This window comes from Camelus ferus, chromosome 14, assembly GCF_009834535.1.
Source record: "Camelus ferus isolate YT-003-E chromosome 14, BCGSAC_Cfer_1.0, whole genome shotgun sequence".
Classification (NCBI taxonomy): Eukaryota; Metazoa; Chordata; class Mammalia; order Artiodactyla; family Camelidae; genus Camelus; species Camelus ferus.
In genome coordinates, this window is record NC_045709.1 from 36,489,429 (window position 1) to 36,508,042 (window position 18,614).

At 38.6% G+C, this 18,614-nt stretch overlaps 1 protein-coding gene across 1 annotated transcript in view; it reads right to left on the minus strand.

The window, feature by feature from the left end:
• The window catches only part of HS6ST3 (heparan sulfate 6-O-sulfotransferase 3), a 582,522-nt gene that overhangs the window by 336,236 nt on the left and 227,672 nt on the right, over positions 1-18,614 (minus strand). The gene's annotated exons all lie outside the window — the stretch shown is intronic.

Genomic DNA, 18,614 nt, shown 5'->3' on the forward strand with positions numbered 1-18,614 from the left:
ATAGGACTAAGACCATTCCTTCCCCACAATTACTTCCATTATTCAACAATTCCCTGGCATCACAAGCTAGGAACAGTTACCAGCATCTGGGATGCTGACCAGCCAGCCTCCTGCACGAAGCGGAACTTTTGGCTTGTTTAAACTCTGGCTGGCTCATTTTCCTCACTCCAACCCTAAAATTGTAGTTTTGACTTGTAAGATCACTACTAATATTTTATAAGGATGACAAGAAATTGTTTTCTTGCTGTCTCTAAACAAGCCCGTCACTCTTCCTTGTCACAGCTTCTGCAGGCTGAGTTCTTTTTCTAAAAGAGTAACTTAGATTATTCACTCCCACAACTAAAAGGAACCCCAAAATTTAAACTCTTAAATGATTAACTTTTCCTTCTTCAAAAATTGGAATTATCAAGAATTTAACTGGTAAGCAAGCAACCTTTTTATACTCTTCATGTATTACCAAACACTCATACTTGTCTATGAGCATTATTTCAGATAGCATAAGCTCTGAAGGTAATAGTTATAAACTCAGCCTTTCAAATTAAAGGGAAGACATTTAACTTTATTTAAAACATTCACTTCCTAAGTAGTTGCAAATTTTATAGCAAATCTTCACACATTTAGTAGTTTCCTGGATGATTACAATAGCCTCCTATCTGGGGCCTCCCTAGGTCACCTCTAGGTTACTCCCACCCCTCGAAGATCCATTCTAAATACTGGAGGCTGGGTGATCCTTTCAGAACCCAAATACACTTCTGTAACTCCCATCCTTATAACCCTGAATGTGTTCCTACTGCTTGTATGGTATTGACCAAAACTATCAACATTGACTTCAAGAAATTGAGAGTCTGCTTCCTCCTACATCTTTAGCCTCTACATCTATCAGTCTCCCACTTACTGACTGCTCTTGGCCATACCAGTTATTTTCTGTTCCTTAAATGCCCCATGTTCCATCCCGCCATCAGGGCTTTGCAAGGGCTGTGCACCCATTTGGTATACCCAAAACTCTCTCCTCCCCTCATTCCAACCTCATTCACCAAGTTAGTCCCCACCAATCCTTCAGATCTCAGATCACAAGTCACCTCTTCAGGACACCATCACTTCCTTCAAATCCACCCTCTAGATAAGTTATCTTTCCTCTCCTTTACTTCCTATTTGTTTCATTAGCATGGCTAATTACTGAGAGTCCACCCCTACTGTGGATTAGGATGAGGGCTTCATTCTCTCCCTGCTTATCACTGCATCTCCATCACTGACTATCATGCCTGGCACAGTAACTATTTCTTGAATAGATTAGCGAACCAACCAGTCATTGCTTATGCGGTTGGACCCAGGTCAAAGGATAAGGTAACAGTGGAGCCCCTCTGCAAATCTGTAAGGCAGTCAGCCTGTAAGTATGAACTGAAGTAAACTGTTTATACCACATACCAAATGCTTAAGGAAGTATTGTTTCTGTGAGGGTAGTCTTTCTTCTTCAGTAGAGAGTGTGAATAAAGATGTCAGAAAGAGAATGATGAAGGGAGAGGAATGGGCAAAGTTGGACAAAGAGTTGTTGCAGCACAGACTGGGGCTTACTCAGTCCAGTCCAGCTGTAAATATGCAGGAATAATGTATTTCCACGTTTGTGCAACATGGTCCAAGTTACACATCGGTTATTTCACTCTTCACTCTTTCTCCTGAACAATTGGGTGAGCAAGGCAGGGTCGGTATTATTCGCATCCATTTTATGAATGATCAAATAATCTTAAAGAACAATTTCACCAAGGAAGGAAATGCAGGGCTTGAGCCAGATCTTCTTCCAAGCCTGGTTCCCTTCTCTTCCCGTGCACTATGCTAACTCATAAGTGTGTTGCGTTATTTCATCTGAGAAGCATGTAAAATGACTATCCATATTTGCAAAAAGGAGTGTTAGCAGGTTTCCTCAATGAGATTGTTTGAATGAAACTCGTCCTCTCATGAACCATTAAACATGGAAGGAGGAGAGCTATGGATGTGACACATTTATTCATTTGGCCCTCCACCAAATATTTACAGTAAATTCTCATTATGCATGGTAGTTCTCTTATACACTCATTGCAAACACTGAAATAGTGAATACTGAATCATTGCTCCTAGGAAAAAAAGACAAGGTTAAGCTCCTCTGAGCCCCCGGGCACAGTATTTTCATCAACTAATCAACACAAATCTTTGTTTTATGTGTGTTTCTGACCTCCTCATTTTAATATACCTTGATTTGTTAACATATGAATTCACAACCAACAGTATTATAGATCCTGCCTTATTTTACACACATATTTTCTCCATAAGACACATCACAGCCTTCTTGTGCTTAGAAACACTAGACGGCACTTCAGCATCATGTTTGGGGGCCATTTTAAAAAGCAAAATCTCCAACAAAATGGACAAAATGTGAAAAGGTGGCACTAAAGAGACAGTTAAAAGGACATTTGTTTACAGTATGCAAGCTGGGGGGAAAAAAAAGGCAGAATGTCACCTTGTTCAAACCCAGCTGGGGATGTGCACTTCAGGCAACTCAAGTTTTTGCCACTCTGTGCATGTCTGTGAATGACCGTGAAAGCACCATGAGTATTTGTCTTGCAGTTTCCAATAAATTCTAGCGAGTAGGCAAATTCTCAAATGTGGAATACACATATAATGAAGCTCAACTGCATCTGAGCTCCTCAAAATACAAGATGATGATGATAGTTAGCCAAAAAAGTAAGTTCCTCAATTTATATATACAGAGAGTATAACATCATTAAGAATGCAATTCTATCAAGTGACCATAGAGGAAAATGTGCATCTTAAAGATGAAGGTGTTTGCTGGCCTCCTTGGTGGAAGTAAGGAGGAGGGGAATTGGAGAGAAAGTCCAAAAGATCACAGGAACAGAGATACGGGGTGTGGCTGGAGTGCTAGGTATCAAGGATCAGGTTGGGGGAAGAGGTAGAACGTGGAGTTAAAGAAGCAAAGACTGTGGTGAGTGGATGCAATGGAGCTAGGACTTCAGCCTCTCAATGATGGGAACAAATGACAGATTTTAAGCCATACAGTGAGTGAAAGATATAAAAAATAACTTGGTTATGTAAAGAAAGCTGAACTGCATGGGATTAAGAGAAGAGGACAGAGATTGGTGGCCAGTTACAGGCTGTTGCAAAAGTCATCCCAGGAGTGATACAGCCTGAATTAGAGCAGTTTGGGGAAAAGGGTAAGGAAGGGGGCATATATTGCCATATACTTAAGAGGTAAAGACCGACAGAGTTAGGTGACAGGCTAAGCATGGTCGATGAGAGAAAGGGAAGAATGATGTAAACATACCACATGGTAACTTTAACAATCGACAAAAATTTTTTACATCTATGAGCCCTTGTGTGTAGATTGTGAACTTCTCTTGGAGGAAGATCATTCAAATTCATCCTTATTGGACTGAATTAAATATCCTATGCAGTATTTTGAGTAATGTGAAAGTTACAGATAACTTTAAATAAACATTTAAGTAGTTTGTAATTAAAATGACAAAGGAAAATAAATTATTTCAGCCCTGAAGAAATACTGTCATCAATACAATCATAATGGGTGAAAAGCAAGAAAAGATATTATAAGCCAAGTTCAAAAGTGACAGCTTGATTTTGGTGACCTGTCTCCTGGCTAAGTTGATCCTCAGAAAGCATACAATTATTTAAAATGTTCTGTTTCTCTCCTGGAATGTGGAAAGAATAATGGCTTCAGAGACAGAAAACCAGAGTTCAAATCTGGACTCTGTCACTGTTAAAATCTTGGGCAAGTCCCTTCAGCCACATAATCCTGAGTTTCCTCACCTATAAAATGAAGGGTTTCAGCCAGATGGTTCTTAAGATCCCTTCTATTTTTAACAATTTTCCATCCATTGTGCTACTTCAGAGATTAAATATACACCCAATCTCATATATAGTGCTTTTTGTAGAGAAAAGATGAGTTTAGGGGAATAAAATTCCCTAATTACCTTACTAGATAAATGCTTGAAAAAAAAAACATATATATATATATATATATACATACATATATATATTTAATGCTAGACCTCCATATCAGCGTGTTCCACATAGAGGAAAACAATCTTTTATATATATCCACTGGGACAGGTTTTTAAAATAACAATTATTTATATCAATTTGGTATACATGTTTATTTTTAACCTACAAGTTTATTGGATATTCAACAAATCTATAAGATTTCTACAAATCTTTCCCAGGTACATTAGGTTAAGGATGTAGCCAGTTGGAAAAAGAGTTCAAATTTGTGGTTATCAGAGGTGGGGAGGTAGGAGGGAGGGAAAATTGGAGGAAGGTGGTCAAGAGGTACAAATTTTCAATTATGTGATAAATAAGTACAAGAGACCTAATGTACTACATGATAACCATAGTTACCACTGCTGTTGATGAAAGTTGTTAAGAGAGTAAATCCAAACAGTTCTCATTACAAGGAGAATTTTTTTCCTTTTTTAAAAAATTTCTTTTTATTATATTTTTAGAGATAATGTTAACCAAATTCATTGGGGTTATCATTTCACAATGTATTAGGTCAAACCTTTAGGCTGTACACTTGAAACTCGGTGGATGTATGTCAACTTTATCTCAATAAAACTGGGGAAAAAGGATTGTAGTCAATGGTAAGACGTTTTAGAAACTTTTAAAACGTATAGGGTAAATGACATTTTTGTCTTTTTCTGTGATCAGAAATTATAGCCATGAGCACATTTTTCATCAGCTCTAGTGGGCCCATTCTAATTCAAAAGTTTGTTTACACAACTTGCTTTGTTTTCAGAGGCATTTGAAATCATTTTAGTTAATTATTCCTTTTAACCACCATATTGTTCAGTAAATTAACATTGCTTTAGCATATTCATAAGGAATATATTTATTAGGTATCAATGTGATGGCAATCTTTCAGAAACTCCATGACACACCTCCCTTGTGAATATTAAACTCTTCCGATTACAATCCGTGGACTCACTGCTCTTAGAACCCAGTCCAACTTATTACTCAAATAACTCAGCATGGTTATTTGGATTCGTTCTGGATATCCACATAGAATTTTTTCACACTTGCTCCATGATTAAGCTCCACAAATGCAAACATAACACACATTGTTTGGATGTAACCAAAAGTATATGATTAAATACCTTAAAGTTGTTTTTCTAGCAAACAAACCACAGATAAAATCTGTGGCAGTCAAGGAGGACCAGAGGACAGTTTTCAGTTTAAAGACCATCAAAGTTGGCCAAATGGTTGTTTTATATCAGAATGGGTGGTAAATCCACGGCTGGGGTCTCTATGCCTCTAAGACTTAGAGGCCAAGGCTGTACCAGATGGGCAGCCATCAAGAGACCTGGCACAGTCACCTGCAAATGGCCTCTAATGCATAAAGTGGGAGAAAAGATAGGCCGCTTGGAAGTCCCTGTTCAGAGCATCACGCAGAGCTTCTGTGGGTGGGTGGATCCAAAATAAACAAATAAACGGATGAATAAACAAGCAAGCAAACACACAGAGCAGAGCAAGCAAGTTTCACTTTTAGTAACTGATTGATTCTGCGTGGGGCAGACAATATTGGGGCCCTAGGGTAACTGGAGTGATCCAATTGGTCCATGACTATAAACATGCTTTTCCCCCCAATGTAGAATAATAAAGTACAATGCAAAATTTAAGAATCCTTTATAAAATACCAGCCTCCCCACTGGATTCTGTTCATCATGGGTTTTGGCCGTATTATAATTCTGTGCATTCTGAGCCATCTTTTTGATTTCCAAAAGAAAATGTGTTAACCAACGCGCACAGACGGATGATAAATAGCTCCACAAGAAGAATGATTCCTGTACAGAACAGCGTAACGGTTCAACCATCTAATCTTACATGTAGACGAAGGGTTTAAATGATTAATTTTGTACGTGTGGATTATTTGCTTTGATGATCACCCACAGTTAATTTAAAAATCTGAATCACTCAACAGACTCCTGATTATCTTTCCACAGTGTTCAAGTTTATACTCGAGGAACACTAACTGATCATGGTCTTAGGCAAACATAATAAGGGTGATACAAAAGGATGACTTTTCAAGAGTCATGTAATGCATTCCAAAGCTATATATTAATGTATTATCTATGCCACGGCTTCTTTCCAATGCAGAGGACTTTCAAGAATTACCTTCATTTGAAAAAGAGGCAAGAAGCTTTCAAATGAGGAAGGCATTACAAAAACAGAAACAACTCAGAAACATTTCTGAACAGTGCTGAGTTCTGTAACTGACAAAGAAAAACGTGAAAAGGCATATATCGGCCTTAAAAGAACTTCATAGTCTTATTGGACAGTAAGGCTTGTTCAATACATTAACATACAATTTTAAAATTATAGCATATTACAAGGCTGAACATTAGTAATCAAAGTAAATTTACAGTTCATAGACTATAGTGCTATAGAAATTCAGGAAAGGTAAGATCACTGCAAATGGGATGAATCAAAGATTCCCTGGAGGCTGTGGATCATAAGGCTTCCCTGGAAAAAGATTCTTCTGCTTCCTCCATACCCCCAGATCACCTAGCACAATACAAGGACCACATAACCATTTTCTGAATTTAACTAGAGTATGGGGTTTGCCATAACGAAATGGAAGAGAGAGAACTTGAGCCAAGAGAGCAACGTAAGGAAAGAAGAAATGAAAAAAAGTAATGTCAGTATCACCTATATAGTATTTTCACCAAAATGTTTAACCAGAACATAATCATAAGGAAACCATCAGACTAATCAAAATAGCGGGTCATTCTACAAAGCATTCCATGTATACTTTTCAAAAATGCCAAAGTCACAAAGCATCATCCAGGAGTGTCCTAGATTAAAGGATTCTAAAAAGACATAACAACCTAAGGCAATGCAATTCCTTGATTAGGTCCTGGAGAGGGAGAAAAAGAGCTATATAGAGCTTTTTTTTTTCCCTAAAATTGGGGAAATATGAATATAGACTGCATTTTTGATGATATTATGGATCAGTGCTGAATTCTTGGATGTGATAATGGTTTTGCAGGAGAACCACCACTTTCTTAAGAGATGCAGCTGAAGTATTTAGGGGTGATATATTGTGTCTGCAACTTAGTCTCAAACGGTTCAGTTAAAAAAAGAAACAGATCTATAAATAAACACACACCCACAAAAAGAGAGAGAAAGCAAATCTGGCTTTGGCGAATCTCAGTGAAATAAATAGTTGTGAGGAGAGAAATAATGAGTCAGATGGGACTAGATTAGGCAGATGGATGACACTAAGAAGTGATGGGACCGGGGCTGAGATCTGTGAATAGGGAAAGAGTAAACAACTGATAGAGATCTTTGAATTATTAAATGAGGAACTTGGCTTTGACTTGAAAAACAACAGGGACACAGAATATAAAATCAGCTTTGACTTAGAAGTAAAACAATGACTTTTACATGTCAAGAAAATAAATACAGCAGCATTTGACAGAAAGCACTAGAAAAAGGAATGATTTAAAGGCCACTTAGGAGAGCCTCTTACAATAACCAAAAGAAATAATGACAGCTTGGATTCCATGCAAGCAGATGAATCAAAAGGTAAGGGCAGATTCAAGAACCAGTAGGAAACAGTGGTTGTGGACGGATCGCTTACATAGATGATGAATTCATCTAGGATTGATTCCCTCACCATCCTCCCCCAAAACCTCCAGGTAGACCTCATCATCTCTCCTGATTCCACTAGAATCTGACAATAGCAAGACCCTACTCTGGCTAAGATCATCTTTGCAGGATTCAAAGCCTCAGCTAAAATGAGCCCCCAGTAAACAGCAAGCTAAGGAGACAAGGTCTGTGTCTACCTGGTTCAACACTGATGCCCAGAATCTACACCAGAATAAAAAGGAAAGTGACCAACAGGAATCAAAAGCAGGAAGGAAGTCAGAAATGCCTGTGAGATTTCCAACATGAAAGCTGGGAGAAATGGAGACCCTTGGAAGGAGAGCGTGCCTGGGGAGAAGGTGTCATTCTCCATGTTATTTCAGAGGTGAGAGTGTCTCTGTGGATGGAGAAGACCCAAGTTAAATCAGAAACTACCTGCAGTAATAGTTTTCTTTCCAGATTGTTTTTGGTGCTGCCTTTGCTTAAAATACAGTAGATATACTTACTCACATAATTAGTTTGTCTGACTTCTGTCAAATCAATATTTATTCATGCAAATCAATTTTGTTGCTTTGTCCCTGAAGGCATTTGGTCAATCTGTGTCACAATAAAGCAACTTTCCAGGGTTGGTTTTTTTTTTTTTAACTCCTATAAATCTTTTTTCTTTTATTTTCTATGTAATTTATTCCTGTTCTTCTCTTTTCTTATTACCTAATTCAGTTTTGCTTAGATTTCAGTTTCTTTACAGCTAAGTCGTGCTAGAAGTTTGGTTTGTATACTTCTCTGCATGTACTATATGTAGGTAAAAAGAGCCCAGATGTAAGTGGGCTCCCTACTAGATAAATGACTTAATTTACTTAGCCTCCTATGAAGAACAAGTGACTTAACTTCTATAAAATGATATATTAACACATATCTCATAACACCTTAATTAAACAAGATAATTCATGCAAATTACAGTACCTGAAAAATAGGAAACATTGAAAAAATTATTATTACTATTATAGTTGTCATTAGTATTAATTCTACTTCACCACATAAGACAATAATCTTGTGACCAATGATAGCATTACCATACACTTACAAATTAAGAGATGGACAAAGAACTTCAAAGAATAAATTTTGAGGACCATTGTTCAAACCCTCTAATTCCATGAATGTCCATAGAGATTAAGTAACTCCTCTGTAGTCACACATCTTATAAGTGGTAGGACTCAGCCTACCCAGGGTCGTCTGGCTTCCACGCCAAGGAGCGCTTCATCCACTTTCTCACGATGCTATCTGGCTGGGAAAGAGCTAGAATTACTACCAATGTCCACAGTGATTGTAATACCCAACGCTGTGCTGCAGGGAGAACAAGGTAGCAAAGGGGGATGTTCACTGAGGTCTCACAGACATGAAATAGGTGCTGGAGCAGAAGATGACTTTATTTTTTAAGGGCAGTGAAATGTCTTTTGACAAATACTGACACAGACTGTTTTCTGGAGCTAGAACTTCTCCTTAAGGAAAACATTTTAATCTTGAAAAACCACTTTAAGAGCCCTTTTTAATTATACAAATCCAAAGCAAGTTCTCAATGCTTTATCTTTGGGGTCGACAACAGGAGTTAACCAGAATCTGGGCTTGAGTTAGTAAGTGGATGGAATCGCTTTGTCCCTCACTCATGGCTTTTGGGATATAAAGGTCAGAGGTTGTTGGAAAGGAGTTGTATGCACTTGCGTCTTAGAGGTCTTCTGGGATGGAAGGTGCTGAGCCTTCTCTCTGATGCTAAATGTGGTTGAACTCTGTAGAATTAGCCCTGACTAAGTTGGAGAAGTCCCTGAGATCAAATTCACCATAAGACAGAGGAGCACTCTGGCTAGACCCAATACCAGGGAAGGGAAGGAACACTCTCACCCACAGCCATGGCCCCAGTAATGGACAGGGCTACTTAGCAAGGGCAAAAATTCTCATTGGCAAAGGAAGTAAGACTCCCAACTTCCCAGACTTAGTATAAGACAAGACTGATGAGGACTAGCCTTTGGTTTTCAGTAACTGCCCTTGACAGTCTTGGATGTAACATAGAAGATCCTGAGCAGGAGCAAAATCAGACTTACTGCAAGTAAGGTAGGAGCTCAGAGTTATCATTTGAATATTAAAATAAATATGTATCTTTACTTGTAGTGTCAGGCTGAGAGACTCAGGGTACCTCACCAATAATATGAGATTATGTTATTAAACCTAATGATGGCTCAGTCAGAGAACCCTTTCCACAAATATAACTTCTGGGTCTCAAATAGCCTCCACTTTTCATGGTTCTCTTCTGCCTCTGGTAGCTTAAGAAGTTCTCAAGAGGTGTCCCCTATGTGGTCTGAGTCCCCCAGGAGCTCAGTGCCACCTGTTGCCCTGGACTGTCTTTCTTTCTCCCGTGTTTCTTCCCAGGATGCTCTGGGGCATGGGAACCTCTCCCCAGATCGCTGATGCCCTCTCAGCCTGCACTGACCTTCCTTATGAGGCTCTTGAACTTCATCCTGACCTCAGATCTCCCTCAGACTAGTGGACTATCTGTCCACTAACATTCACCCTGCAGCCAATGTGCTTTACTTTGTGTTCTTGGCCAGCTGGCAACTGCTCCCCTTCCTCCCTGTTCTCCTCTCTTTGACAAACATCTCACTGCAGAGATGTTTGGCTCCCAGGATTTGGCCATTTTAGGATTTTGATCAATAGGTATTCACCCCTCAGGTTGTACACAAACTATCAAATGCCTGGCAAAGAGCAGGATCAATAAAACAACCCCACACCTGACCCAGAAACACAGCTCCTCTCTGAGCTTCAAATTCAGCTGCCAAGTACGACTCACCATACCAGAAAATTCTTCTCCCAGAATGGATTCTCGAGTTGGTTTCCCTTGAGTCCCTTTCTCCCATCTGCACTCCCATTCATCACCTCTCTGACTTGCCTCTGTGTGGGTCCCATAGTCCCATACAAGTCAGTCGGTACTAATTTACATCACGATGTGGGGGTGGAATGTTGGCCTTTCAGACCTAGTCTGCAGATTCAGCAAGGATTTGCTATTCATAAGCATACTTGGATGCACAAAAACACAGAGCAGAAAAAAATTTTAAATACACGTATGTATTCTTTCACTTTTGTCTGATTGTTCATTTCCATTAATAGAATGTACCAAAAAAAAAGAAAAAAAATCAAATTATAAATTAATCCTAGTTTGAGGGCAATAGGTAAGTAGAGAGGAGAAATGTCCTTAATTACATGCTCTTCATAATTTTGACATTATTTGTCAGATACAAATACTGATCTGAGAAGTAAACCCACATGATCAGCCAGAAACATTAAGTGATGTCTGCTATCTACAAGGTAAATTTTGTTAGCTTCACCCTTTTCTAGAAGTTCATGGCCCTGGGGCTGCAATTACTGAAGTGATATGACTAAGTTTGACAGTTGTGTTCATTGTATTATCACAAATCTTACTAAAACTCATTAATTTTCTATATTGAAACATAATCCTTGACTCTAAAAGAAAGTAAAGAAGTTTCAGTAAGAATGTGAGAAAAACCTTGACTTACGCCGTGGAGTTTAACAAAATATTTTTTTCAGAACATTATAATCAGAATGCAGTAATACTTTGTAAACATATTCTGTAATAGCTTATTTAATGACACTGCGTATTTGTGGAGTAGGTAGTTAATCAGACACATTCAGTTTAAGTCGTATCTCTTTTACAGAGGAAGAAACACATGCACAGTGAAATCAAAGTGAATTTCTCAGAATGAGAGTGTGGTGTAAGACCTAAAATTAAGGTTTAATATTACGTGCTGCCTTGACACCCGGTAAAATCAGGAGGGCCCTGAATGGCCTCACAGCAAGTTCCCCTCCCTTCTCTGCAAGCACAGAAAACTTCTTCTAGCCAAACAGCCCTCCTTATCAAAGGGACCAGGCACAGTTCTTGCTTCTCCCTGAGTAGCAGGTTTCAGTCCCCTGCCATCCACAAAATTATTCAAACAAGCCAATCACTTCCTCTCACGGGAGCCAGGAGGCACCCCACCCACTTGATACTACAAAGCCTGCCTCCCTCCCGGAGCTCCTGGCTGTTCATTCTGTTCCTGAGTGCAGCTCCATGTAACCCTGCATGGTGCTCTCCCTCCTCCTCCTTGGGCTGTGAGTATATGTAACTAAGAAACTGCTCTCCACCTCATGTGTTTGGTGTTTGCCACCCCAATAACCCTGGGCGAGGGAGCCTCCACTCATCAAGGGTGAAGAGGTGTTCAAAACACAGAGCTGGGCACATGGCAGAGAGGATGCTCCAAGCCAGGCTTTCTGACTCCACAACCACTGCCCCTCCACCCCCTCAGAGCTATCCTCACCACGTGATGACAGTCAGCACTTAGGGAGAAATTTCTATGTGCCACACTCTCGCTGAGCTCTTTACAAGAATTATCTCATCTAAGCCTCACAGCTACTCTGGGAGGAAGGCACCATTGTTCTTCCCATTTTACAGATGATGAGATTGAAGCATAAAGAAGGTGGGGAACCAGCTAGTGCGTGAGGGAGCTGAGGTCCCCTAGCCTGCCCCTGCCGAACCCCACTGCCCAAAGGAACTACTGGCCTCAGAATGAATGAATCCTCTGGTAAACAGATTTTACAGAAACACTCTGTCACCAAATGGAAAGAGATGAACGCAAAGCTGGGTTTAAAAAGGTCCCTCTGATTTCAGTTCTGCTAACTACCACTAAGTAAACAGTGGTGTCTATTGTATGCACAAACTGAAGGACCGGCTTGCCTCAAGCATGGTTAAGGAAGAGCAGCACATAATCCAGACATTATTATCCTCTACAGTCATAATTTTTATTAAATATTTGAAAATAGCTTAGTGTATTTGAGGTCCTTTCTTTTTCCTAAACTATACTCATTTTCAAACACAGATATAATTACACACAATACATCTCTAGCTCAAGCTACCCCTGCTCAGATTTCTTGAATCCAGTTTCTGTGCTTACATCCATCTGCTGAACATCTCAGGATAATTTAGCATACTTCATTATGTCCATGCCTTTCTCCCTAAACTAGACTATGATCAGCTTGTAGGAAGTAACCAGGTTTAACTCACTTCTTTTTTACATTGCCAAAATCTAGCTCAGTCCCTCAATGTTTTTTTGAAAACAAACAGATAAATAAATGTAAAAGTAAACATAGACAAGCAAGGGACCATTTATTTTTAACAGTGTCAAGATAGTTAGTAGCTACTTTATGTTGTTGAAAACTAGTTCTTCATTTAAAGGTTAGATTTTTTTTTTTCCTGAACACTTTGACAAATCTTTCGAAGAGAATTTAGTTTTCATTCAAAGTGATAAAGTAGTTCCCTAAAAATAATTTTTTGAAAACGTGTCATCTTAAAAAAAAAAGTATGACAATTTGGAACTAATATTTGATACACCATTCATATGCCACCTATCATAACAAACACACACACATGCACATGTAAGGTCAACCAACCCAAACTGCTGATGACCAACATTAAGGCAGAAATCTTCTAGGAAGCAGTGCGCTCCTCACTGAAAATCAAGCACTTGACGATCACTCATCAAGGATGCGGAAAAGAAAATTTCTGCCCAAGTAAAGGTTGAATCAAAGCCTCTCTCCAAGCAGTTTTAATTACAAGACTATGGTTTTAAAGAAACCACAAACATCTCATTATTCTAATATAAACTGATTTTAGAATATTTTCCTACTTTCCCCTTGACTCTCTGTTCAGCCAAAAAATTGTTCCTTTATGTACAAGGCTGCACCCTAATTCTAGAAACTTCGCTTGTAGGAAACTTTTTAATAAAGCACAGACTCATTTTAGGCAACAATTAACCTAAGTTTGTAAGAATCCCCTAGGGAAGTTATTAAAGCGCAGATCCTAAATACCACTACAGCCCCCACATACCTCATACCAGAGACTGTAATTCAGTAGATCTGGAACGTGGCTAAGAACTCTACATTTTTATCCAGAATTGCCTTATTGAGGAAGATGTAAGGACTACACTTGGAAAAACTATTGCTTTAGAAAATGTGAAGTCAGTTTGAACAGCAAAGTGAAATTTCAGATTCTTGCAAGACTATGTGGTGATGTAGAGAATGATTTCAGGGGAAAGAGGCTGCAGTCAAGAGAATCGGTTACAAAAATCCAGATGAAAGTTTATGTAGGGTTGAAAAAGAACACAGAATGGATAGGATGGTAAGAAAAATATTTAAGAGGTTCAATATTCACAAATTAAATCAGCAAGACTGGGTGATTCAATAGCTAGGCAAAGTAGGGTGGAGAGAGATGGAGTGAGAGGCCAGGAGTAATGAAAGACAAATTAACTTCCAGAATTTCAACTCTGGAGATGGAAGAGCTGGAGGTGCCACTGAGACGGTTTCTTAGTATCAGGTTATCAGTCAAGTTTGGGACCTGTGCAAGCTGGCAGGGACACTGCCTATTCATACAGTATCTTTGTAAAAACTAGAAAATGTCATTACCTTTTATGTAGAAGTACACCTCTGGGTGAAGCTTGGTAAGAGGAAAACTCCTTTGAGCAAATTAGAAAATGCTCCTATCTGAGCAGACACAGCCCTGTGCCAGGACCCACAGCTGGGAAACCAAAACAACGGCTGGATTTAAGCCTCCACTTACCCCTCAACTAAGGGCCCAGATCAGAATGCGCCCAGTGAGGTACTAACAAGACTCGGGATGCAGCCTCGGGAATGGATGGTAAAGTCACTGGATGGAACAGTTCCTAGGAATCATGAGATTAATTGATGGATGGTTGCCTACATGCATGATGAATTCTTCTAGGATTGTCCCTAAAAGGTCCCTTAAAGTCTCACAGAAGCCCTCATTACCTCGCCTGATACTAGGTCAGATATTACTGAAGCAAGGACCCATTTGGGAGGAAGGGTCTTTGCCGTGGGATTCACAAGAGTAGCACAGGTAACTTCCATTAGACAGCAAGACGGAAGAGGGCAGGGATGGTGTCTCACTCACTGCCGTATGCCCAGAACCTTGGACAGCACCTAGCACATGGTAATCATGATGCCTAAAATCCATTCCTCAATAATATTCTTCCCCTCATTTGTGGAAACATGATTTGAGGCTCTCCCTTCTTGTTCTAATCTTTCCCAACACTGTAAAATGGCATGAACAAGACTAACTTTATAAGTGATAATTCAGTCTATCAAGCCCATCAAAACCCAGCAAATAAAGTAAAATAGGCTTCTTTTAGAGATTTCCCAATTGTAAGGGAAGAAAAATTCTGTAGGCATCTTATTGTGTGTCTCTTCCTGTTAACCCAAGTTGCATGTTACTCTGTAATAAATCGTTTGTCCAATTTTGACTACCTCTGGTCCTGAGACATGTTGCTTTGTATACCTGCTCTGGATCTCCTCTTGCTCTTTAATGGTGTCACTTTTTTGTCACAGTCATTTAATTTCCTTGTTCTTTTTATAACAATACTTAAATTGTTTTGACTGAAGATGTGCATCAGACCGAAACAGCACAGATGTCAGCACCTGTATGCTAAGTCTGTGCCCTGATCTATCATTTGGTTCATCATTTTACAGACTGTATATCCATGGTAGGAATTGTCACTTCTTTACTGGAAGAAAATATCTCAAGAACTATTGTTTTCATTTCTTTTATAGGACTCCTACTATTTGTTAGTGTTCATAACTCCGTACTTAGGAGATCTCATTAAGTATAGCAAAAATACTTGAGAACTATCACCAATAATTATATATTATGTGTGCACACATTTTTTTTAGCTTTTAAAATTAAGCTCCATTTTCTTAAGAAGAACAAACCCTTAGCTTTCAAAAGTCAAGGTTTCTAGGGAAAGGGAAACAAGAAAATAGGGAAAAAATAAGCATTTATGTACTATATTCCAGGAATTTATAATACTTCTCAAAACATCCTCACAATAATTCTGTGATGTTCTCCCCATTTTATAAATGAGGAACTGCATAAAGGCTAAGAAATTTGCTGAAGATCATAGATAATGTCACAAACAATAAATGTCGAAGATGCTGGAAAAACACAGACAAAGAATTCAGTCCCTGATACACCAGGCTCTTGCTGTGCTTCCAGGCTTGGACATTTTCGAAGCAATGCAATTTTGCCTAACAAAATATTACAGTCCATTTTGAAAGTGCAACATACCAGTGTCACTTGAATGTAACACTAAAGAACAAATTTACCCCAGGATTGAATCACTCTGTTATCTGATCCTTGACATGAAGGAAAACACAATGGTTCTCAAGCATTTGTCTATCAAGCATATCTTACAGGACATAACAGTAATATACTAGCATGGGTAGACTAGTAACTCAAAAGCAGTTTTAGATATCAATCCATAAAAAGCACAAATGATACTTGTAGCATATTTGCCCATATGTTCTATAAAAGATAAAACACACTTTTATCTTAGGCCACGGAGGCAAGTTTTTTCTGTTTTTTTTTTTTTTTTTTTACTTAATTAGTCTCTAGGATATTATTATCCACCCTTTTTAACTCCATCTGCTCTTATGACTCAAGTCACATCACCTACTTGGTGGAAGCCTAGATTATGTTGATCATTCAGGGTTCCATATGCTTCTGAGGGCATGGTTACCATATTGCCTGACTTGTAAAGCTCAGAAAACAGATTATTAAGGAAATGAAATGCCAGGAACTCAAAATGCAGAAGACAAAATATGTAAGTAAGTCCAGAGAGAAATGTTGGCTGGAATTACGATAGAAATGTAGTCTTAAAACATACACAAACAGAGAAGCTTTTATCTTCCCAGGACCTCTGTCATGACTAATTAGCTGCTAGGACAACAAACAGTAATAGTCATTAAAAAAATCTTCACCAGTAACATCTAAGTTGTTTAAGTCCACGGGATATATTTTCCACATCAAGTAAATACCAGCATTCAATTTTCATTCAAGGTCAAGTGTAGTTAGTATATTACAATTTTCTAGTGTTTTGGTGGCACATGTTAATTGGCTTTTATCTTATGTTGAGAGATATTAATAAGCAATAAAGACAAATAATTGAGAATCAAAATAAGCACCCTGCTATACACACTGACCCAGGTCACAGGCTTGAAGATAGAGATTCTTAGAGAGATCATGATAATTTATTAAATGTGTTTTACTCAAGAGCAATTTGATTATTCAGGAAAATTACTGCAGTCAATGAATATTTTGGGGGGCTATCTATCTATATACTCTTCTAGGCATTGGAATACGGCAGAAATAACCTGGAGGAGATTTCTACCATTAAAGTATTTATATGCTGTGATGCACAGTGGAGTTAGACCATTAAAAGGAAACAACAAAGCAAGATTATTACAGACCATGATAAAGGGTATAAAGAAAATTAGCAAAGTGGTAGGAAGTAACTAGAAGTTGGAGGTAAGTGGATGAAGAGGCAGGTCTTTACAGAGTGGTCAAGCAATGCCTACTGAGAAGGTGGTATATTTGCCAAGTCTCCTAAAAGGAGAAGAAAAGAGGCGAGATAACAGCCAAAGAATGGTGTGTTGAGCAGAGGGAACAGCAAGTACAAAGACTGAAGCAAGAAAAAGCTCTCTATGTTAAAAGAAAGGAAAGGGTATCAGTGGGGTTAGAGTGTGACAACCAAGGAGGAGTTTGGCCTGTGATGAAGTTGAAGAGGTGGGCAGTGGCAGAGCTTCCTGGTGTGATATGAAAGACTTGGAAATAATAAAGATAAGTAAACGGTCCATGTAACTTGGTTCATATATAAATTTAATGCAGTCTATCTGGGCCAACCTAGTGAATTAGAAGAAAATGATAATAATATTTTAGAATTGGAGGGGAATTTATAGATTACCTGTTCCATTCCTTGTTTCATAGATATTGACCATAAGACCAAGAGGGGTCAGTGAGGACAGGGGTCAGAACTCCAGGTTCTCTGACCTCTAGTGACATTTTCATGATGCCCACAGGTTGATGGTTTTTACTGTTTGAGACTCTAATGGCTTTGTCCTAGTCCTTGTCCCACAGCAAACATCTAGTGAAGTAGAAAGCTACTTGAATTCTTCTCCGAAGATGGAAATTAAAAAGAACAAGAGAGCAGTTCCGCATGCCTACAGGAGGGATGTCTTGAAGGCCCTTGTGATTTGCTCTTTCTTTGACAAACTACAGCTTTGAATAAGATCTATAGAAAGAGACAAAGATTCAGCAAGTTCCATAAGAAGGGGAAATTTTATGAAATTACAGAGAATGAGAAATCCCACAAGGTGAAACAGCCTTAAGTAGTAGATACTAAAGCCAAAGTTGAAAACGACACGAAGTTTGCAAAAGAAATAAAATAAACATAAAAAAAACACATTAAAAACAACCTTGAAAACTCAATATTAAAAAAATCTCTAATTATGGATTGTCAACTGGGTCAGATTCTCTTTCCAATGCATTTTAAAATTCTTTTCAGTTCTGTTTTTGACTAATCAATATAATAAACAAAAATACTATAGAGAGTAAAAGCATAATATATTAATATAAGGACACATGGTAGGATGCTCACTTGAAGAATAGACTCATAACCCTGTCTTCTGGAGAGACAGAACTTGGATGGTCAAGGTGTTTGCCTGCTTAGGGACAGAAAGCTAGACTAAGTAATTTTGTAATTAATTCTCCCCTAACAAAACTGAATCATTATGTTCTCCCTGAATGCAGAGCATGACTAACAGGGTCAAAATTCTGTAAGACTTGGAGAAAAGGGAACCCTCCATACACTGTTGGCGGGAATGTAAATTGATGTAGTCACTATGGAGAATGGTATGAGTACTCCTCAAAAAATTAAGAATAGAACTACCATACGATCCAGCTATTCTACTTCTGGGCATTTATCTGATTATGAAAACACTAATTTGAAAAGATATTTGCACCACTATGTTCATTACAGCATTATTAACAGTAGCTAAGAAATGGAAACAACTCAAGTGCC